We start from the raw sequence: 21,037 nt of genomic DNA on the forward strand, positions 1-21,037 counted from the left end.
TCAACAGTGGTGTCCCCCAAGGCAGTGTTCTAGGACCAACTCTTTTCATACTCTACATAAATGACCTCTGTGATCATATTAAGAGCAACTGCGTTCTCTTTGCTGATGTAAAGCTATTCAACACCACAGATAATACTGCTACCCTTCAAAAAGACCTTGACTATGTATCAGAATGGTCAAACAAATGGCAACTTCAAATCTCAACAAATAAATGCTCTGTCCTACATATTGGCAAAAAAAATCAGAAAATAAAATACAGGCTGAATAGTCAAGACCTTGTTGAGGATCCAAACTCTTTCAAGGATCTTGGAATACTCAACTCTAATGATCGAAGTGGTAGAGCCCACTGTAATTACATAGCCAAAAGGCGTTAACGGTTGTTAACCTAATCTTATATAGATTTTTCTCTGGTAATATTACACTACTAACTAGAGCATACAAAACATTTGCTAGACCAATACTCAAATACAGCTCATCAGTCTGGAACCTACATTATGTATCTGATATTAACACAGTTGAGAAAGTCCAGAAATATTTCACAAGAAGAGTTCTCCACTCCTCTACTCATTGCAGAAGACCTTATGCCACCAGACTTGAAATTCTAGATCTAGAAAACCTTGAACTACACTGCCTTCAGTCTGATCTAAGTATATAAAATCATACATTGCAATGTCCTACCTGTCAATGAATACTTCAGCTTCAACCATAACAATACAAGAGCAAACAATAGATACAAACTCAAGGTTAATCGCACCAAACTTGATTGCAGGAAATATGACTTCAGCAACAGAGTGGTCAATGTCTGGAATACTCTACCAGGCTCTGTAGTTTCTTCCCCAAACCCCAAAAGCTTTAACCTTAGACTGTCTACTATTGACCTCACCCCTTTCCTAAGAGGTCTGTAGGGGGTGTGCATAAGCGCACCAACTTCCCTGTCCTATTGTTTCGTTTATTTTTTTATTTTTATTTTTCTTATATGTATCCATGTATTCATAACTATGATTTTACTTATACCTATTATCTTGTAAGCAATTGACAAACCAAATAAATAAATAAATAAATAAATAAATAAATAAATAAATAAATAAATAAATAAATAAATAAATAAATAAATAAATAAAGTAACAGTGAGAGGGATCTTGGAGTTCTAGTGGGTGATCATTTAAATATGAGACAGCAACAACAGCCTAAAAAACTAATACCATTTTATAAAACCTTAGTAAGACCACACCTGGAATACTGCATCCAGTTTTGGTCACCACATTACAAAAAAGATGTTGAGCCATTGGAAAAAGTGCAAAGAAGAGCAACTAAGATGATTAAAGGCCTGGAGACTAAAACATATGGAGAACAGTTGCAGGAATTGGGTATAGCTAATCTAGAGAAAAGAAGGACTAGAGGGGACATGATAGCAGTATTCCAGTATTTGAGAAGCTGCCACAAAGAGGAGGGGTAAATTTATTTTCCAAAGGACCAGAAAGCAGGATAAGAAACAATGGATGGAAACTAATCAAGAGAAGCAACCTGGAATGAAGGAGAAACTTCCTAATAGTGAGGGTTATTAAACAATGGAACAACTTGCTGTCAAAAGTTGTGGATACTTCATTCCAATGCAGGCCAGCTAGAACTTTAGTTTTGGTTACCAAATCAGCTAAAGTTTTCTGGTTATGTGCTTCCCACCAACATGTGTCCTAATCCTAATATTTGGCTTACTTGCTGATCTGTTTCACCTTGATTCCCTGAAAACATTTTTCACTCATTACGTTGGTTTTGAAGAGATTAGCTTCTAATATACTATTGCTTTATTGAGAAATCATGGCATTTGCTACCATATATAAAACTTAAAATGTAACACAATGTACCTTTAAAGGTCAGCCTGTATCTCCCAGTCAGAACACCATGTTGGTTGTGTGGCTCTTGATTACCATTTTTTGTATTCATTAATGTGTGATTACAGAACAGTAATTATAACTTAACAAAATATTGGCTTAGTCTCACAGCTGAAACAAAAGGATACAAATTGCCATGTAGATTCTCCTTAGTTATATCAGGAACAAAAGAGCGCAAACGTTTGCAACTCCATGAAGCAATCAATGAAATAATGATGAAACACAAAAAGCTTCATCAGAACAAAGGAGAAAAGCAGATTTATAAGCTATTGCGCTATGATTGAAACAGATAGTCCGTCTTTTTCATTCAAAATTATATTAAATGTAGACAATCTGTATATCAATGGTTAGAAAATGGTTAGAAAATATAACTTTGCTGGTTTCAGCTGATCAGACTTAAATTATTTCTGAAGCTGCTTTTGACTGTTGGGGAAGGGGAATAACCCAATAACAAAACTTTTCATTCTTTAAAGGTACAATGAATATTTTTCACGCACTGTATTTTTGGATCTCCAGGCTACTGAATAAAATATGAAGCATGTGGTGATTGGCTATGAATGCTATTTTTGTCATCATGAAAAAGGAAAACTGCCTAGCAGAAGTATTTGATTTCATAACACAATAGGACTGTTCAAGAATTAATTTTAGAATCTCCTTTGGAATAAATAACACAGTATTCTCCCCCACCCTGTTATCAACATACACTCTGCATTTTATTACTAAAGTGGTGGTACCAAATGGCTTAATGTCCTAAAAATAAAAATAATTGATGTTACAGAAAACAAAGGAAAAGCATACAGCATGAGCAATATCACTTCATAATTCAGGGAAGGAAACTGATTCTGTTAGTCAATTATTGTTCCTTGACTAGAAGAGAAATGTAAATAAACAAAAGTGAATCTTCTTTTAATTATAGTTATGAAGTTGTAGGAAGGTTTTTTTGCATAGGAAAACCTTAGACAAAAACATCTCCAATAGATGTCTGTCTAGTTTCTGCCTTGAAGACCTTCACCAACTTAGATGACAAAAAGGGTGGGAAAGAAACATAAATAGGAGAAAAATATTAGTTTTCCTTTTTTATGATGATGATACATAAATAGGATTTTTCCATATCCATTATATAGTTAGCATCATTTGTATACAACCACACATTTTTCTGCTTAATTTGCTACCTTTATATATCAGATATAAAAGGGTTTTTAAAAAAAATAATAATCATAGAATTGTAGAATATCAGCATTTGAAGGGACTTTGGCAATCACCTGGTCCAACCTGCTGTGCAGTACAGAAATCCACCACTACCGCATCCAGTTAGATGGTTATCTAGCCTTAGCTTAAATATCTCCACTTCCTCAGGAGTCCACAACCTCCTGATGCAGTCTGTTCTACTGCTGAACAGATCTTACTATTAGGAAACTTTTCCTGAAGCCCAAATGAAATCTGCTTCCTTATAATTTAAATCCATTGTTTTCTATTCTATGTTCTGAATAATTTTGTCTTCCATGTGACAGCTCCTAAGACACTTGTAGATGTTTATTGTATCTCCCTCTATTATTCTTTTCTGCAGAATAAACATACTCAGTGCCTCCACCATTTCTTCCTTGTTTTCTTCTAGGTTTCTTATCATCTTGGTTGTTCTCTTCCAGTCCTTCCTGATATCCAGAACTAGGTAAATATTCCAAGTGGGTTCTGATCAATGCAAAGAACAATAATTATTTTTCTGATCTTAATACTATATTTCTGTTAATACAAAGTAGAATTGCAGTTGCTTTTTTGTAATTGTATTATATTGTCTGGTGTGTATTCATTTCATGTACTCATGCTTTTGATTTTTCCTACCTAAATGTAGCATTATCTGCATTTGTTCCTGTAGACCTTCATCTTCTGGCTTTTGGTGCATGTTCTGACTTGCCATGATCCTCCTGAATCCTGATACTCTCCTCTAAGATATTTACTATCTCCCCTATTTTTGTATCATATGCAAAATAGATATTCATATTTTGTAACCTTTCATTTATATCTTGAACAACCCAGGGCCTTAAAATGGGTCCAATTTGACAAAGAACAATTGTTCAACAGCTCTGCATTCATTATATGACAGCATAACCCAACCTATGTTTTGTCTTGTAGAATTTCATGAGAGATTGTCAAAAGTTTTTTTGATGCCAAAAAATGCTGAATTTCAATAGTCAGTGGTGAATTAAATTAGGTTGATACCTTGCTTGTGTCACTTGTCACTTGTTCTTAGCAAATCCATATGCTAGACCCCACCTGGCAATAATTATTTCCAGAATTTTGTAAAGAATTGATATCATACTGATTTGATATCAAGTCTTCAGTTGCCCAGCTCTTTTTCTTTCTTTCTGGATAAAAGAACAGCATGTGCTCTTTCCTAAACCTCTGGCATTATGCCAATCCTTCATGATGTCTCAAAGTCATAGAAAAAGCTCTGAGATGACATTACAAGCTCCTTTAAGACTGTTAGATATAATTGGCCTAGCCCTGGAAACTTTATTCATCATAAGTCCAACCATATCCATGGGTTGCCAATTCCTTTTTGTCAATTACTTTGTAAAGTGATCTTAATGTTTGATTTTAACTTTTTATGTTTTAGCTGTATATGTAACTATAAGCTACCCAGAGTTACCCTATGATAAGTTTAAGCTAAAGGAAAGGAAGGAAGGATGCAAAAATATCAGAATGGATGGATTATATATACATACTTTTGAGACACACTATTGCTCATATAAACTATAGATGTACATAGATCTTTTATAAATTCTGTGTGCATCTGATTTCAAAGCTATCCACTAAAATGTTGTGTATGCCTTCAAGGGGGAATGTTTTCAAAGCTACCTTCTGTGAGAACAAGTCTGAAGAAGGCTAAAAAAATAATAAACAGCATTTTTAAGTAACTCAATTAATTTTCCTTAAGCTCTCCAGTCTGTAAATGGCTGGTAAACAAACTGGACAATTGCCAGAATAAATATTTATTTAGGGGATCAGAGGCAGCAATAAAACAAACACTAGTTGGTCATCTATAGTCTATGCATACCCTCTGCTAAAGAGGATTTTGAGTGACTTTGAGCAAATATAATTAAGGTAGCCTTAAGAGGGCTACAGCAACATCTAAATGTTTGATAGGAATTTGACTGTGACTAAGACCTACCTAGGCGATCTTAATCAGGCATTAAGTCACTGCAGACTTACTAGAGTTAGTTCTAGAAGTTTCAATGAAACAAATTACAGCAAAATCTGACTAGTGTCTTTTATTTGATTAGTAGAAAAGATGTGATTCTAAGAGTACAGTTAACATCCATATTCTTGCTTGTTGTGCTTTTGTGGTGCTGTGTGCCTGTGTGAGCCTTCACTCTAAGCTAAGGCCCCAGAAGATAAGCCTTAGGTCCTGATTGATGGCCTCCTTGGCAGAAACATTTGGTTACCACTGGTATAAATATGTGGAAACAATCAGCATGTGCCCTTCCTTCCTTTTGTTGTTTTCTCCCACTCTGGAACATTAAGGCAGATTGAGCATCCCTGGACCACAACTGGGGTTCCAACTGTAAAATACCTTTAGCACCTGAATGTGGTGTATACATTGAAAGAAGATTGCAGAAAAAGAAGTTGCATGGTGATAGCATGCTGGTGGTAGCAGCAGCACCACTAGGACAAAATGCAGTGAGCAACTGGCAGCAAAAACATAATGGATTCCAATAAACCAGAAACATAAAGCTGAGAGAATCAGAGTTTGATAGCCACTGCCCTTCACTGACAGCCCATCAAAAGCCCTTTACACCTTTCCCCTCACTTCCACACTTCAGCACAGAATGAAAACCTCTGCAGCTGTTTTAAACAGCAGCCATCTTATTGAGCTGAAAGTTCCAGAAAATCAACCAGCAGTATTTGCGATTGCATGAGGACTATTCCTATTTACCAACATCCTTTTTGGAATTGATAGGGTTTCTACAAGTTTCCAAAGGTTAATGCAGCTGATCATGACGAGATGGGAAAATATTATGGATTATATAGTCATTTACCAAATTAGAAGGCACATTTAAACCATCTAGCAAAACTTGTAATGTACTTTCTTCCTCCTACAATGCAAAATAAGAAGACTATGAGAAGCCAAAGCACCACATCAGTTTGGAATTGTAGAATGCAAGCTAGCAACACAGCCAGCTTAAAGTCAAGGTGGCTAAAGGCAAGTTAAAGTAGATGTTCTGGCTTGAGAAAATGGAAAGATTGTATCTCTGACTGAAGAATGTTATCTTATGCAGGTATAAAAAAGCCAAGCATACCTGCAAGACAAAAGAGGAAAATGATTAGACTTAGGGCTATTTTGATTTTAGAGACATGTCTCATATAAAATGGTACAAGCATTAAGAGTTAACTAATGTTAAATAAATTAAGAAAAACCTTGGTTATGTAATTTTGTATAATAAAGCCTCCCTAGTACATAGAATAGACCTTTTCAGTTATCTGTACAATTTCCCCAAAGAAATAATCACAGAATGATAATGGTCATTCAGAGATCCGTATGCCTAAAGGCCCCAAGTATTTGCTGTGCATGAAAATGGGGGACAAGTCAAAATCTTGGGGCTGCACTTCTACATTCAGGAGGTATCGAAATGTGACTTCCTTTCTAAAATAAAACTTTTTTTTTCACATTAAACTTAAAACAATGCTCCTTGGAAAAGTCAGAAAAAGCTAAAATAGCTCATATGCTAAAACAGGTCAGTAAATTGCCAGATAACTATTTAATGCAGAGTCTTTTGGGACATAAAGGGAAGCAACCAATTTCCTAAAACCATTAAGCCTGACTTTGATCGCCACTGGGTGTAGACAGCTCACAACCCAGTCAAGGAAGTATAATTCACAAAGGTTCCTGTAAGCATGAGAATAATCCAGAATGTATAGCACCTGATTAAAAGCCTTACTTAAATCTATTTCATTATGAATCATTTATTGATCATACAGATCTCAAAATCCTCAGCTAGCATAAGTGAATAAGCTTGAAATATATGTAGAGGAGTTTATTGTTGCTAAAATGATGGAGATAACAATAAAAAAATGTGTGCCATTTAAATCTACTAGTTTCAGTGTTAGATTCACTGTATTGTTATTATTTAATAATAACTTTGTAGCATCATTGAAACTGTAAATTACAAGTCCATTTTGGTAAAAGACTGCTAGGGAAATAAAATATTGGATTTTCTGAAGCTTTTTGCCAGAAAAAGCTTTAATTGAAGAAACTTCTGCTTCCTTTAGATTTGAATTAAATCTTCACATTATAACGGAACATTTTATGCAGCTTACAATTATAGGAGTTTGAAAGTAATGACATTGGATTAAAATCACATCCACCAAAGAAAAAGGGGAGATTCGGTAATTGTTATTGTACATACCTCCAGTGTTAGTGTGAACAATGTATAAGATGCTGCCCAAAGCTTGAAGATGTGGCTGCTTCAGCAATTCAAAAAGAAAAGTTTTGCCATGCTACTTGCAGTCCAAAATTTGTGTTGTGTAAAAGGATTTGCACAACGCAAATCTCTAGCCAATAACAACTTAAGAAGCCAAAAATTAGTTGATTATCCAGTACATATTCTGGATATTCTAGAGCCCACTGCAACTACATAGCCAAAAAGGCATTAAGAGTTGTTAACCTAATCCTACGTAGTTTTTTCTCTGGTAATATCACACTACTAACCAGAGCATACAAAACATTTGCTAGACCAATACTCGAATACAGTTCATCAGCCTGGAACCCTCATTTCGTATCTGATATTAGCACAATTGAGAAAGTCCAGAAATATTTCACAAGAAGAGTTCTCCACTCTTCTACTCGTTGTAGAATACCTTATGCCACCAGACTTGAAATTCTAAAACTAGAAAACCTTGAATTACGCCGTCTTCGGTCTGACTTAAGCATGGTATATAAAATCATACATTGCAATGTCCTACCTGTCAATGAATACTTCAGCTTCAACCATAACAACACAAGAGCACACAATAGATACAAACTCAAAGTAAACCGCACCAAACTTGATTGCAGGAAATACGACTTCAGCAATAGAGTGGTCAATGTCTGGAATACTCTACCCCAGGGATCCCCAACCTTTTCGACGCCGCGGCCCGGTTCCGGCGTCAGCTGGGCGCCGCCGCGTGGTTCCGGCGTCAGCTGGGCACCGCCATCTTTTTGACGAAAAATCACTTCCGGTGACGTCACGGAAGTGATTTTTCGCCAAAATGGCGGCGCCAACGCTTCTGGTGAGCTTTTTCGGGTAGAAATGGCTTTCTACCGGAAAAGCTCACCCGGCGCTGGCGCCGCCATCTTTTTGACGAAAAATTGCTTTTTTACCAAAAAAAGATGGCGGCGCCCAGCAACCAGCGGCCCGGTAAGGCTTGTTCCGCGGCCCGGTACCGGTCCGCGGACCGGCGGTTGGGGACCCCTGCTCTACCCGACTCTGTAGTCTCTTCCCCAAACCCCAAAAACTTTAACCTTAGACTGTCTACTATTGACCTCACCCCTTTCCTAAGAGGTCTGTAGGGGCGTGCATAAGCGCACCATCGTGCCTACCGTCCCTGTCCTATTGTTTCTCTTATTCTTTTATTTTTCTTATATGTACCCATTTCATGTATTCACAACTATGTATACACTTATACTTATTATCTTGTAAACAATTGGCAAATCAAATAAATAAATAAATAAAATAAATAAATATTCAGTGCTTACCTTATCATGAAGCAAGGAATGCAGCCCCTTCCTTTAGATGAAGATATAAAGTTTTTCACAGAATTACTTATTGAATCCACCCGAATATTGGCTAGTGTAACTGAAATAGTTCTCCAAAAGGGAAATGTTTGAATTGTGTTACCTATGATTGTAGCTATGATGGAAACCTGCACATTTTAGGTGGAAGCATGAGTTTTATCATTGAACAAATTATACATTCTTTTTAAACAATGCCTTTGTAAATAACTATCTGATGGCTACTTCCACATATTTCCCTTAAGAGAAAAAGAATCAGGAAATGAATAATTCAAAAAGGTCAATGAATATTTGAACAAAATATATCCTCAAGGCTGCTGTACTAACATATGTTTGCTGCCTTGAATTATTTGTGAAAACAATAAAGCCAGGATACAAATAAATAAATAGTTATCGTTATGTTATGGTTCTGTCTTATGATGTTGTCTTTTTAATTAAGCTTGGACTGGTGAGCCTTTCCAATGGAGGACCTGTTTTTTGTTAATTAACATTGTATTCTTTAAAAAAAAGGAGGCGGGGGTTAATGAAAAAATTGTTTAGCTTCAAATGGTTAAAAATACAATGGCTGTATTTTGCAATAGATAAAGAATAGTGAAGTGTTTGATTTATATATATATATATATATATTTGTTTTCTTAAGTTTTCGCGGTACTTACATGTATGGTGTTCGGCTTGGTTCGGGTATTTTCCCACGTCATTGTAGTTCTTTTAAAGTTGTAGCAACGTTTCAGCAGAATCTCATCTGCCATCATCAGGCTTCTGTATTGTGTCCGTCTGTGAGTCAGACTTTTACAGTAGTTTCAGATTTGAATTTGGGGCAGCCTATTGCTGTGCCAGAATGGTTTTTCTTCATCCTGATTGGTTGGGAGTCTTGGTCTGTGTTTATTGGTCTCGGAGTTTGCTGTGTTCTGCTTGATTGGTGTCTCTAATATCTTCTGTCTGTTTTTGGCTCTTTTTGTATCTTGATTGGCTGGCAGCATTGTGTTGCTTTAATGGAGGCCTTTAGTGCAGCTTGGCTTCGGGTAAATGGACGGCTATCATTAGTTAGGAAGCTGGGTTTCATCTGGGTGCCTGGTTGGGGTGTGTTTGAGCTGGAGGTATCAGGGGGATCTGTTTGTGCCCAGGTGTTTGCCTGGCTTGTGGTGTGGAGATTTTTTGTTTGTGAGTGCAGGCTTCCAAATGATTGACAGCCTGGTGGAATCATCTCTTCTGTTCATGCTTTCTGGTCTTTTTCAATCTCTATGGCTTCTCTGATGATTCTGTGATTAGGGTTTTCTATAGTGGCCAGGGTTTTGGTGCCATTGAAGTTGATGCTATGACCTGTGGCTTCCATGTGTTGGACTAGTGAGGAAGTGTGTTCCAGATTTTTGACTGCATTTTTGTGTTCATCCAGGCGGGTGCTTATTCTTCTATTGGTCTGTCCAATGTATGTAGCCGGGCATGATGCACAGGGGACTTCGTATATGCCTTGGTTTTCCAGGTCAATTTTATCTTTGGGGTTGCTAAGGATGGCTGCTATTTTTCTGTCTGTTTTGAAGGCAGTCCTGATGTGATGTCTGTGTAGTACCTTACTAATTTTGTCTGTAGTACCTCTTATGTAGGGCAGGACAGCTGTTCCACAGGTCTGTTCATCTTCTGGGTCTCTATTATGTTTCAGTGTGTTTTTGTGGATCAAGCTGGTGATTTTGCTTTTGTGGAAGCCGTTGGCTGTCAGTACTTTAGTCAGGGTGCATAGTTCAGTCTTAATGTGTGTCTTGTCTGCCAGGCGTTTGGTTCTGGTAATTAGTGTTTTAGCCACGGAGTTTATCTGTGCTGGGTGGTGGTGGGATTGGGCGTTGAGGTAGCGGTTGGTGTGGGTTTTCTTCTGGTATATGGTGTGTCCTAGTGTGCCATCTGTTTTTTTTGTAGATTAGTACATCTAGGAATGGTAGTTGTTTGTTTGTTTCTGTTTCCATGGTGAACTTGATTTTGGGGTGTGCGCTGTTTAGGTGTGTTAGGAAATTGTTTAGGTTTTCTTGTCCATGGGGCCAAATCACGAATGTGTCATCGATGTATCTTAACCATAGTTTGGGTTTGAGGGTGGCATTGGCCAGGGCTCTGGATTCGAATTCTTCCATGAACAGGTTTGCAATGACAGGTGACAGTGGTGATCCCATGGGAGCTCCTTCTATTTGTTTGTATCTTTGTCCTTTGTATATGAAATATGTGTTGGTTAAGCAGTGTTCTGTTAGTTCCATGAGGTGTTTAGCTGGTTGGTATTTATTTTTGATGATTTCAAGGGTCTCTTTTATCGGGACTTGAGTGAATAGTGAAACCACGTCAAAACTTACAAGCAGATCTTCTTGCTCCACGTGTAGATCTTTGATCATTTCCAAGAAGTGGTATGAGTTTTTACATGAGAAGCTGCTGTTTCAGCATGGGGCTGTAGCTCTTTTGCTAGGTGTTTAGCTAGGTTTTGTAGTGGTGCTCCTCTGGAGCTGACTATGGGTCTGAGAGGTATGCCTTCTTTGTGTATTTTTGGGAGGCCGTATAGTTTGGGGCATCTGGAAGATTTCTCTCTGGGTATGATCATGTGTTGGATCTCTTTGCTTATGTGGCTGGTTATAATTTTCTTCTTGGTTAATTTTTCCAGATATGTGGTTGGGTCAGTGTTTGTGGGTTTGTATGTGGAGTCTTGGAGTAGGTCTGTCAATTTTGTTTCGTAGTCTTTTCTGTCCATTACTACAGTGGCATTCCCTTTGTCTGCTGGGAGGATGATTATGCTGCTATCTCTTTTCAGGGTTTGTAGTGCTTTGATTTCATTTTTCTGTAAGTTGCTTTTTGGTGGTTTGCTTGTGCATAAGATGTTGGTAACTTGGTGTCTTATTTTATCAGCTTCATCTGTATTTAATTTAGTTAGGCTGGATTCTACTGCACATATGATGGATTCTGTGGGGATTTTTTGGGTGCTATAGCATAATTGAATCCTTTGGTTAGGACATCTGTTTCTGTTTTGGTGAGTTCTCTGTTGGAAACGTTGTGCACTAATTGTTTCAGGTGTTGTTGTGAGTTGTTGGGGGTTTTCTTGTCATGTTCTAATTTCTTTAATTTTTTCAATAATTTTTCCTGTTTGTAAATACCTTCAGAATCAGCTCTCCAAGTTGTAAGTTGTTTTATCTTGTCCCAAAGTAGAGGGTGGATTTTGCTGCTCAGTTCCAGGTGTAGTGCTAGCAAATCTTTGTTTAACTGATCTAATCGGAATCTCTTACTGTGGAGCTCGTTTCGTAGTAAAGCCATTTCAGTTCTTTTCAGGATACGTTTAGTGGCTGCTGTGCTTTGATGAAATGTTAATTTGAAGCAGGTTGGTGTAGTGTTGTTGTCTCTGCAGCTGCGTAGGAATTGGAGGTCACATAGTATTCCTGCTCTTTTAATTTCCAGTTTCTCGTAGGTTTTGATCTGGCTGTTTATTTCCTCCCGTAGAGGTTTGATATTTGTTTTCTTAAGTTTTCGGGTACTTACATGTATGGTGTTCGGCTTGGTTCGGGTATTTTCCCACGTCATTGTAGTTCTTTTAAAGTTGTAGCAACGTTTCAGCAGAATCTCATCTGCCATCATCAGGCTTCTGTATTGTGTCCGTCTGTGAGTCAGACTTTTACAGTAGTTTCAGATTTGAATTTGGGGCAGCCTATTGCTGTGCCAGAATGGTTCCACCAGGCTGTCAATCATTTGGAAGCCTGCACTCACAAACAAAAAAATCTCCACACCACAAGCCAGGCAAACACCTGGGCACAAACAGATCCCCCTGATACCTCCAGCTCAAACACACCCCAACCAGGCACCCAGATGAAACCCAGCTTCCTAACTAATGATAGCCGTCCATTTACCCGAAGCCAAGCTGCACTAAAGGCCTCCATTAAAGCAACACAATGCTGCCAGCCAATCAAGATACAAAAAGAGCCAAAAAACAGACAGAAGATATTAGAGACACCAATCAAGCAGAACACAGCAAACTCCGAGACCAATAAACACAGACCAAGACTCCCAACCAATCAGGATGAAGAAAAACCATTCTGGCACAGCAATAGGCTGCCCCAAATTCAAATCTGAAACTACTGTAAAAGTCTGACTCACAGACGGACACAATACAGAAGCCTGATGATGGCAGATGAGATTCTGCTGAAACGTTGCTACAACTTTAAAAGAACTACAATGACGTGGGAAAATACCCGAACCAAGCCGAACACCATACATATATATATATATATATATATATATATATATATATATATATATATATATATATATATATTTGCCTTTAAGGAAGATACAGATGATGACTTCTAAATGAGTTTCATGGGTTGCCCAGACAATCTCAGTAAACTATAATGAAAGGCAAACATTTTAGTGGAATTCCATTTTTACATATAGTTCATATTCTGCAACATTTTCATGACTATTTAAATAAAAGAGCAGTTTCAGAATGATTCAAATGTCTTGTAACCATTACCATTTGAAAAATGCTTCCCTAAAATAGAGCACTCTTATATTGCATATTTATATTTTAGCACTTTAATATCCCCCCTACAATTTTCACATTTCCAATCCTAACTTGAATGAATGAATGATATATACACATACATACAATCATTCACATGTGCGCTCATAACCATAGTCTGTCCATATCTTACCATAATGAGAAACATTGAACATTTGTGTCTCAAAGAACATATGTGTATTCGTGCTATCTGTTGGCTACTGAGAACGATGGAGGATTCTACTCATCCTTGTTAAGGTTTGTATATTGGAAAAAAAAAAGAATTGGACAGCTCATAGGACAGGTTCAGGACAACAGTCTCCTTGGTAGTGTGGAAGACAAAATTATCTCACTTAGCTTTATGTGCCTTTGTCCATTTTAGATAGTGTGATTCAATTTATTGCATGCTAAATGCAGATGCCCATTGACTGGATGGTAGACATGGGTAATCCTTTCTACTGCTTCAGTCTTTATTCTGATCTCTTATACCATTTGGAGCTACTGTTACAAGGAATGTTGTAATAGTGCAATGTTTTTGGACATTTACCTTGGATTTTTTTTTTAAATGCTGATTTGAAACCCAGAGTCCCACAAACCAACCTCAGTAACCAAAATAATTTCTTTATATATCAGGTGACTGAAAAACAGTGAAATAATGCACTGCCAGACTTACTAAAATGAAAAAAAAAACCACAAGAAAAATAGAAAGCTCAGGGAAATAAAATCAATAATAAAAATGTTTGGTGAGCTTCAAACCACTTCTATTTACAGATAAGTGTCATAACCATTGTATTATTCATTTTAAAAGTAACTCCAAATAATATTTAAAATCCCGAGAATATTAAGAAAGGATTTTTTTTAAAAAAATTGCCTAGATATACGTTTGTTTTACTTGTTTCATTTTATTTATAGTTGAATTGTTTACTTTTTTCACCCTAACCTTTAAAAAAAAAACTCAGAAAAGCTGCTTGACCACAATTATTATAGCAGCATCCTGATCATTATAGCATGCTATCTTTCTCCCAAACTTTTATTCCTCACATTTAATATGTCTGTGCTGTTTTAGAATATTTTCCAAATTAGCTAAACTCTTAAAGCAGAATAAGATTTAATTTCAGAGAAACAATGACTTCTTAAAGTTCATCCAGGTGGCAGAAAGCTGTATTCTCACCTCATTGCTCTAAAACAATGGTGTTTTTAAAGTTATGGTTGTATTTTCCAGCAACGTTAGCTTCAAGCAGAAAACCCCTCCACCATATTTACTTTGTTTTACTTCAGAGGGATTTTTTTTTTTTTTTTGCACAACCTATTGTAAAATGATAAAGTAATGTGTAAGATTGATGTATTGAAGATCAAATTGCTTTTGCTGGGCCACATGCAAGGGGATAAATAGTACAAGAATTAATAAACTCCAGTGAGCTAAGCTGCCAGCCCCTGATTCATGAGCCATTTATCTTAAAACATGTGATTCAACAAAAACAGTCTGTACCATTATGCTTTGTGATTTTTGAAGTTAAACCGTTTATATATTTTTTTCAGGAAACACAGTCACAATTCCTTAACCCAAGAACATATCTAACTAAAGGTTTATTGGCTTTCATTATAGAAACTGAGTGCCAAAGATGTCATTTTTAATTTTGCTATGCATCAAATATGAGATAGTTAAAATAAAAAGACACTAACTCAGTGGTTGAGAACATGCTTTGTGTGCAGAAGATCTCTGGTTCAACCCTTGGCAGTGTCAGTAAAAAAGGATCAGTACTAGGTAATGGGGAATACTCTGCTTAAATTTCTGAGAGCTATTCACTGTTCCAGCACAAGTCTGACAAAATCAATATTATTATTAGGCCATTCACCTCAAAATGCATAATTACAATTTGGTTGTATAAATCCAGGAGACTACTAGATGGCAGTAAACAAATCCATACAACAGTTCTAACTTGCTGCTGCCACCTAACAGTCACCCCAATCTTTGAGCAGTTCTTGCAGACCTATGCAGAATCAAATTGCTGTACCTCAGTGAGTCAAAGCTCCTGGTGGAAGCATGTTGTTTTACCACAATAAAGCATCTAAATCAGGGGTGTCCAACCTTGGCAACTTTAAGACTTGTGGACTTCAACTCCCAGAATTCCTCAGCCAGCAAAGCTGGCTGAGGAATTCTGGGAGTTGAAGTCCACAAGTCTTAAAGTTGCCAAGGTTGGACACCCCTGATCTAAATAGATATACTTCAAAACAGTTGGCTGCATTAATAAACAGCTGAAGGAAAGTGTCCCTTCAATCATCTGTCTGTTGCTATTATTGTTATTTATTTTGTAAATGAAGGATCAGAGACAAAAGATTCAGACTGACAGCATGCATTGAAAATATCATTCATGTTCAGCTTTATAACAACCAAATGGGCATAATACCTCTTTCATGGTGCTGTTTGGTTAATAAATAGTTTTGTGCACTCGTGGTTTGAGATGTATTTATATTTTAAGAATTGGGCTAAATTCTAAGGGAGCTTTAGAGAAGATACACCAAAATCAAGGTGACCAATGAACCACGTGTTGATCAAATGAAACCAACATAGCAAACATATTATTCACTTGGAAGAGTGAAATTGGAATACTCTGTGTTTCTAAAACTCTTTTGATGACAGAACAGAGAGGCCTGGCACTTTTCAACATTTTCCTCTATCATGCAAAAAAGGCTTTTTGGGGATGTGGCAGAAGGATAGCAAGATTCAGTTAGAGTTGTTCTCTGATATCAGAAGGAGCAAGGTGAAAGCATCAGAGGAAAAATATGATTAGTTCCATAGCCTCTGCCCTCAGTTCATTGTTAAGCCAGGAGCCAGTGCCTTATTTTATAAAACTGGCTTAATCAATGAGCTTATATGTCACCATGATATGAAATTCAGAGTACCTTGTTTTCTCTGGCAGATATTAGAGGAAAATCAGTTTGGCAATGGTGTGAAAAATGCCACATTTCTTCACATTCAAAGCAAGCCTGCACAAACAAATTAAATCTTTTTGGCATTAATAGGAGTCCTATACTAGAGAACATTCCCATAGTTTTACAACTTATGTGTCTTCCCTTTCTAACTTACCAGAAAATGTATTTATTAAGACACTTGGCAGTTTATAAAACCTGGCTTTTTGGACAGGAGGATTGATAGTTTTGTTTTATCTCTTACCATATTTAGCATTTACTTCTACAAGCTTTGGATGGCATAACAACACACCCCCTTCATAGTCCCTCTGGCACTTGGCTACAGGCAATTTCAGGAAAGGTTATGTTTTTTTTTAATTTTCCTGGCTAATATTCATGGATGACAAACTATGCCGACATCAGCTGCATTGACATGCAACCAAAAATAAATGAGAATCAGCCTTCATAAAATGAGCAGGTCTTGCATTTGGAAAGCTGTAAGAAAGCTGAAGAATTAAATTGCTAATGAGGAGCTTCCAGTAAAATTACCACTTCAGTGGGTTTTTAAAAGACTAGCTGATGTTCTCAGAGCAAATATAATAAGCATGAAGCTCAGTGTTATATTTTTGTGGTCTGCATTACAGATTTGGGAATGTTATGTAGAATTCTCATATTTCCATAACCAGGCCATAAACACACTCCTGCTCCCTTCACTACACCTTAATTGAGTCCTTCTGCACTAATGGGTACTGATGGTAGCACTGATCTTTGCCAACAAGCAAGGTTTAATTTGAGAGGTCCTTAGTTCTCTCTGAGCTTATTTTCTTTCAGATGTTTCATTACCCAAACATTACCCAGGTAACATCATCCGTGCTAATCAGTCCTGACTACCCTAGTTTGGGTAATGAAACATCTGCAAGAAAACAAGCTCAGAGAGAACCAAGGACCCTTCATGTCAACCCTGAGCTAGAATTATTCTCCCTTATAAAGCTTAATCTGCAGGCAATCCCAGTCCAGCTTCTACAAACTCCTGAGTGGAGATTGCATGCTCATAATATTTGATGGAGTTCAAACTAATACAATAGTAAAAATTGATTTTTTCATTATGACCAAATGTTTTTTAAAGTAGCATTTGTTTTTCTTGTTCATTTCTGAGTGCTTTAAAATGTCTTTCACCTTTCTTTTAGGTGTTTTCCACCCTGCAAATGGCTGAAGGTGGCTGTTCTTTTGTTTTGAGTTACATACCTTTTCATCACTCCACAGCTGTTGCAGCTGCCCATGACTCCTGATCTGGAGAAGGGATATTCTCATTGTGATTTAACTCAGGTGTTAAAGCCAGGCAGGCTGTGGGTTACTGGAGGAATAAACTTCATGCCCCAAAGAAATGTCAACAAAATTGTATTTTCTTTTTAAAGCAGAAAGAAGAAGCTTTGGATGCCCCTCCTTTCCCATTAACTGGAGAAGCAGGTTAGGATGAGAAAAATATGAGAAAAATAATATAAATAAAGCCCACCATAGATGAGACTCAGAAATAACCTTGAAAAGGTTGTTCCCACCCAAAACATAGCATAGGTGGCAAATTTGCCTGAGCTGGAGAATTATCTCCAGATTCCCAATGTCACTAGCATAATATTTATTTAAGAAAAGCTATTTTAGCTAAGTTAAAAATGTTAAATCAAATCCTACTGAAGTATAGGATCATGGGAGTCCAGAGTACTTATACAAAACTTATATAGAAACCTGGTCAACTTTTGAACCTTGGTTTCTTGGATTCTAGTCTGATGTGTAACATTATTATTCTCTAGTCTTTTGTAAGAAGCTGAATATAGTAGCATTTATAAAATATACATATCAGTCTTCAGTGGGAACCCAGCTAAGACATATTTCAAAACTGGATAGAATTCCAAATTTTAAGTCTATAATACTTCTGCCTTGTAAGCTTATTTTCCATATTTTTGTCCACCTCAGCTCATGCTTTCTATTGTCTCATTAAGATTTGATGGGACAGAACATATGGAGAGAAATGCCAGCTTCAACATATTTTGATAATCAGACTGCAGAAGATACTTATCCAAGTATTTGAACCTGCTTCTTGATTTCCTCTGTCCCACCTTATCCTTCTATATTGATCTTCCCAATAAAGTAGCAGAGACCTGCCACCCATCTCAGTTGCATGTTTTCCTTTATGCAGCTAGAGTTAAACAATAGCTTTTTTATTTATGCTTTGAAAGTATGATTCATTCATTAGCTATGGTATGTCATGAAATCAACTAAAAAAATTATTCTGGACCAAAAGAGTAAAAGAATAGTCAAATCTCCACCAAACCATGAAAAAACAGATTTAAAACACAGAATCTCACTTCCTCTGTCCCCACCCACCCCTCTAACACAGGAAAGAAAAAATATTGCTTAAAAAGGATAAGCATTTAATTGCTATCCAAATCAATGTTATTGCTAGCTCTACATTTGTACTAACCACCTTTCTTCAGCAACTATTTTTTCCAAAGAGGAGAAAGAATGAATATTCCAACTGTAGATTCATCAGCTATGGAAAAAGCTTTAAGTTTCCCTTTTCTTTTAAATAGTAGGTGAATATGCCCTTGCTACTTATTGCAAAATACAAACAGAAATTCTAGCATATGATGCTGAAAGTTCTGTATCCTATAATGTACAGAACTTATAAGGCAAAAAGATAGTCTTATAACTTTTTCCTTTACTAGTGCAAAAGATAAAATGGATTGTGTCCAAAGGTGATTTTGCACAAATATTGCATTTGCCTGTCTTACACTCCATTAACTAGCCACAGACATCCCCAATGAATTCCACTATTGTTCTAAGAGATTGCTTAATTTTCAGGAACAGCTTTTGAAAAGATCAAATTGTTAAAAATAGTTGTGTCCATTATGTATCAAAGATATATAATTGTACCTCAGATCCCAACCAAGACAAGGAAAGAAACACAAAGCAGAGCAAAGTTTTGACACAGTGTTGATGAGCTGCTTCATGAAGCAAGGGGTTTCTCTCATTTCAAAGAGAGAAATAAAGTGAACAATGCGCCTTTGCTTTGTTTTAGTTCAGAACCTTCAAACTTCACACTGCTGCTCTCCAAAGAGGACTGCTATCAGTGCAAACTCAGTGAAAGAAGATTAAAAGGTACTTCAAGAGATATGTTCCATACCGTTTCCAGATCAGCTTGCCAAAAATGGCCTGCCTTACAGGTTGGTTGAGTTCACTGCATCTGTGGAACCCTCCTGAAATAAGCACTGCGCTTACTAACCTGGTATCCTTCTCCATGCACTGAAGGTCATCAAAGACAAACCAGCACAGAATCTCCTATGATTTAGCAAAGCTGTGGGGTGCACTGTGGTCAATCCCAAAGCAACCCTCCCTACACATGCTTTTTCAGTTCAAGGATACCAACATTGTTTCCTCAAAGCAAGTAAAGTGGTCTCTATTTTTTTGTGGTCATTTGAATTTTATTTCCTTGGGCCAAATCACTTTGTTGAAATGAATTGTAATCACTTTACCTAGGCCTAATGGAAACTTTAGAGAACAATTTGCTTTAAATCACATAAATAATTAATCAGCTTACATCCTACTTTTCTGTTCAAGTAGCTTAGAGCATAGTTTACTTATATCCTGCCTTTATTTTTATAAATAATTCAAGGCTGTCGACATACCTCTTCTTCCTCCTATTTTCCCAACAAGAACCTTGTAAGGTGGGTTGGGCTGAAAGAGAATGACTAGACAAAGTCACCCAGATACCTCTCATGCCTAAAAGAGAACCACAACTTGCATTCTCCCATTTTCTAGCTTGGTACTTTAATTACTAGACCAATCTGCCTCTCATCACTTTATTCAAATATTTCACCTAAGGAAGCTGTGAGTAATATTGTCTGACTCAAGAGAATCTAATGATTTGGATACTTTTTAAATGATTTCTGAAGAGCTTTATGGGTGTGGGTAGGTGTAGTTTCCTTCTTAGAAGTTTCTCATTCCCATTTCCACTCATATTTTTTTCTCAGAAAAACTGCTTTGCCAACCTGTTTTCCACTGATTACTAGAAGGGGTTTACATACTGAAACTTTAGATTTTATAGTGGGATTTTTTTATCTACTGTATGGTTCTCTAAAATCTCTCTTGTGAGTCTCAGGTGGAATACAAGTATTGATAAGAAATGTTTCATTTATATGGTGGTCTGTAGTGAGAAATCAAAATAAACTGAAGTCTTATTTCTTATTGCTAGAGAGAAAGAGGGTCAGATATCTTTTATAGCAATATTTTTCTGATCTTTGAAAACCTATTCATAAAGTTGCTTTTGCTTCGGATGATCCTATGTTGAGATTATACTTTAATTAGCTTTATGAACTTTAAAATTGTCAGTAAATGTTTCTTGGCCTCCACACCCTTATTTAACCATGGCATAAAGCATTACCTGCATTACATCAGCCAACGTTTTTCTGAGGTAATAAATTTTGTAAATCCTGCACAATGTTGGCAGGAGACATTATAGAATTAAAAACAAAGATGCAAACCTTAAAATTATTCAGAGAAAAATTGCTGTTTTATTGCCTTGACTAGCTTATTTATTTATTTACATGATGAAACATGATCTCCCTGGGACATAATACAGCTCATATAAATCTTCCATATTATGGAACTATAGATTTTACATATAAGAAGTATGGGAAGTGGTCACTCTCCAACCGAAAAATAATCCTGAAACTGTTTGCAGACTGGAACAAATTATCCAAGAAAATATAATAACTCCTTTTGGTACTATTTTCAGTTCAAAAACACAGACCTGTTAACATTGGGAAATAGTTCATACAAAAATAAAACTTTCAAGCTGAGGCATAAATCTACAAAAACAAGGAAGAATTCAAGAAGTCTCTCTTGGATTCAGTCAAGATTATATGGTAACAATTCTACACTTACCAGGCAATACTGAAGTTG

The 21,037-nt window shown here is 36.7% G+C and overlaps 2 long non-coding RNA genes across 2 annotated transcripts in view; both read right to left on the reverse strand.

The window, feature by feature from the left end:
• LOC148132779 (uncharacterized) overlaps positions 1-21,037 on the reverse strand; it is a 154,909-nt gene that overhangs the window by 105,970 nt on the left and 27,902 nt on the right. The window lies entirely within an intron of this gene.
• Positions 3,422-7,445, reverse strand: LOC148132780 (uncharacterized). The gene is made up of 2 exons (XR_015746913.1): positions 7,295-7,445; positions 3,422-3,578 (listed from the first exon to the last, which is right to left on the reverse strand). It is a non-coding gene; the product is annotated as an uncharacterized LOC148132780 (long non-coding RNA).

The sequence above is a fragment of the Notechis scutatus genome, chromosome 1, assembly GCF_049901735.1.
Source record: "Notechis scutatus isolate UNSWTSFEM ecotype Mainland chromosome 1, rNotScu1.2, whole genome shotgun sequence".
Lineage (NCBI taxonomy): Eukaryota > Metazoa > Chordata > Lepidosauria > Squamata > Elapidae > Notechis > Notechis scutatus.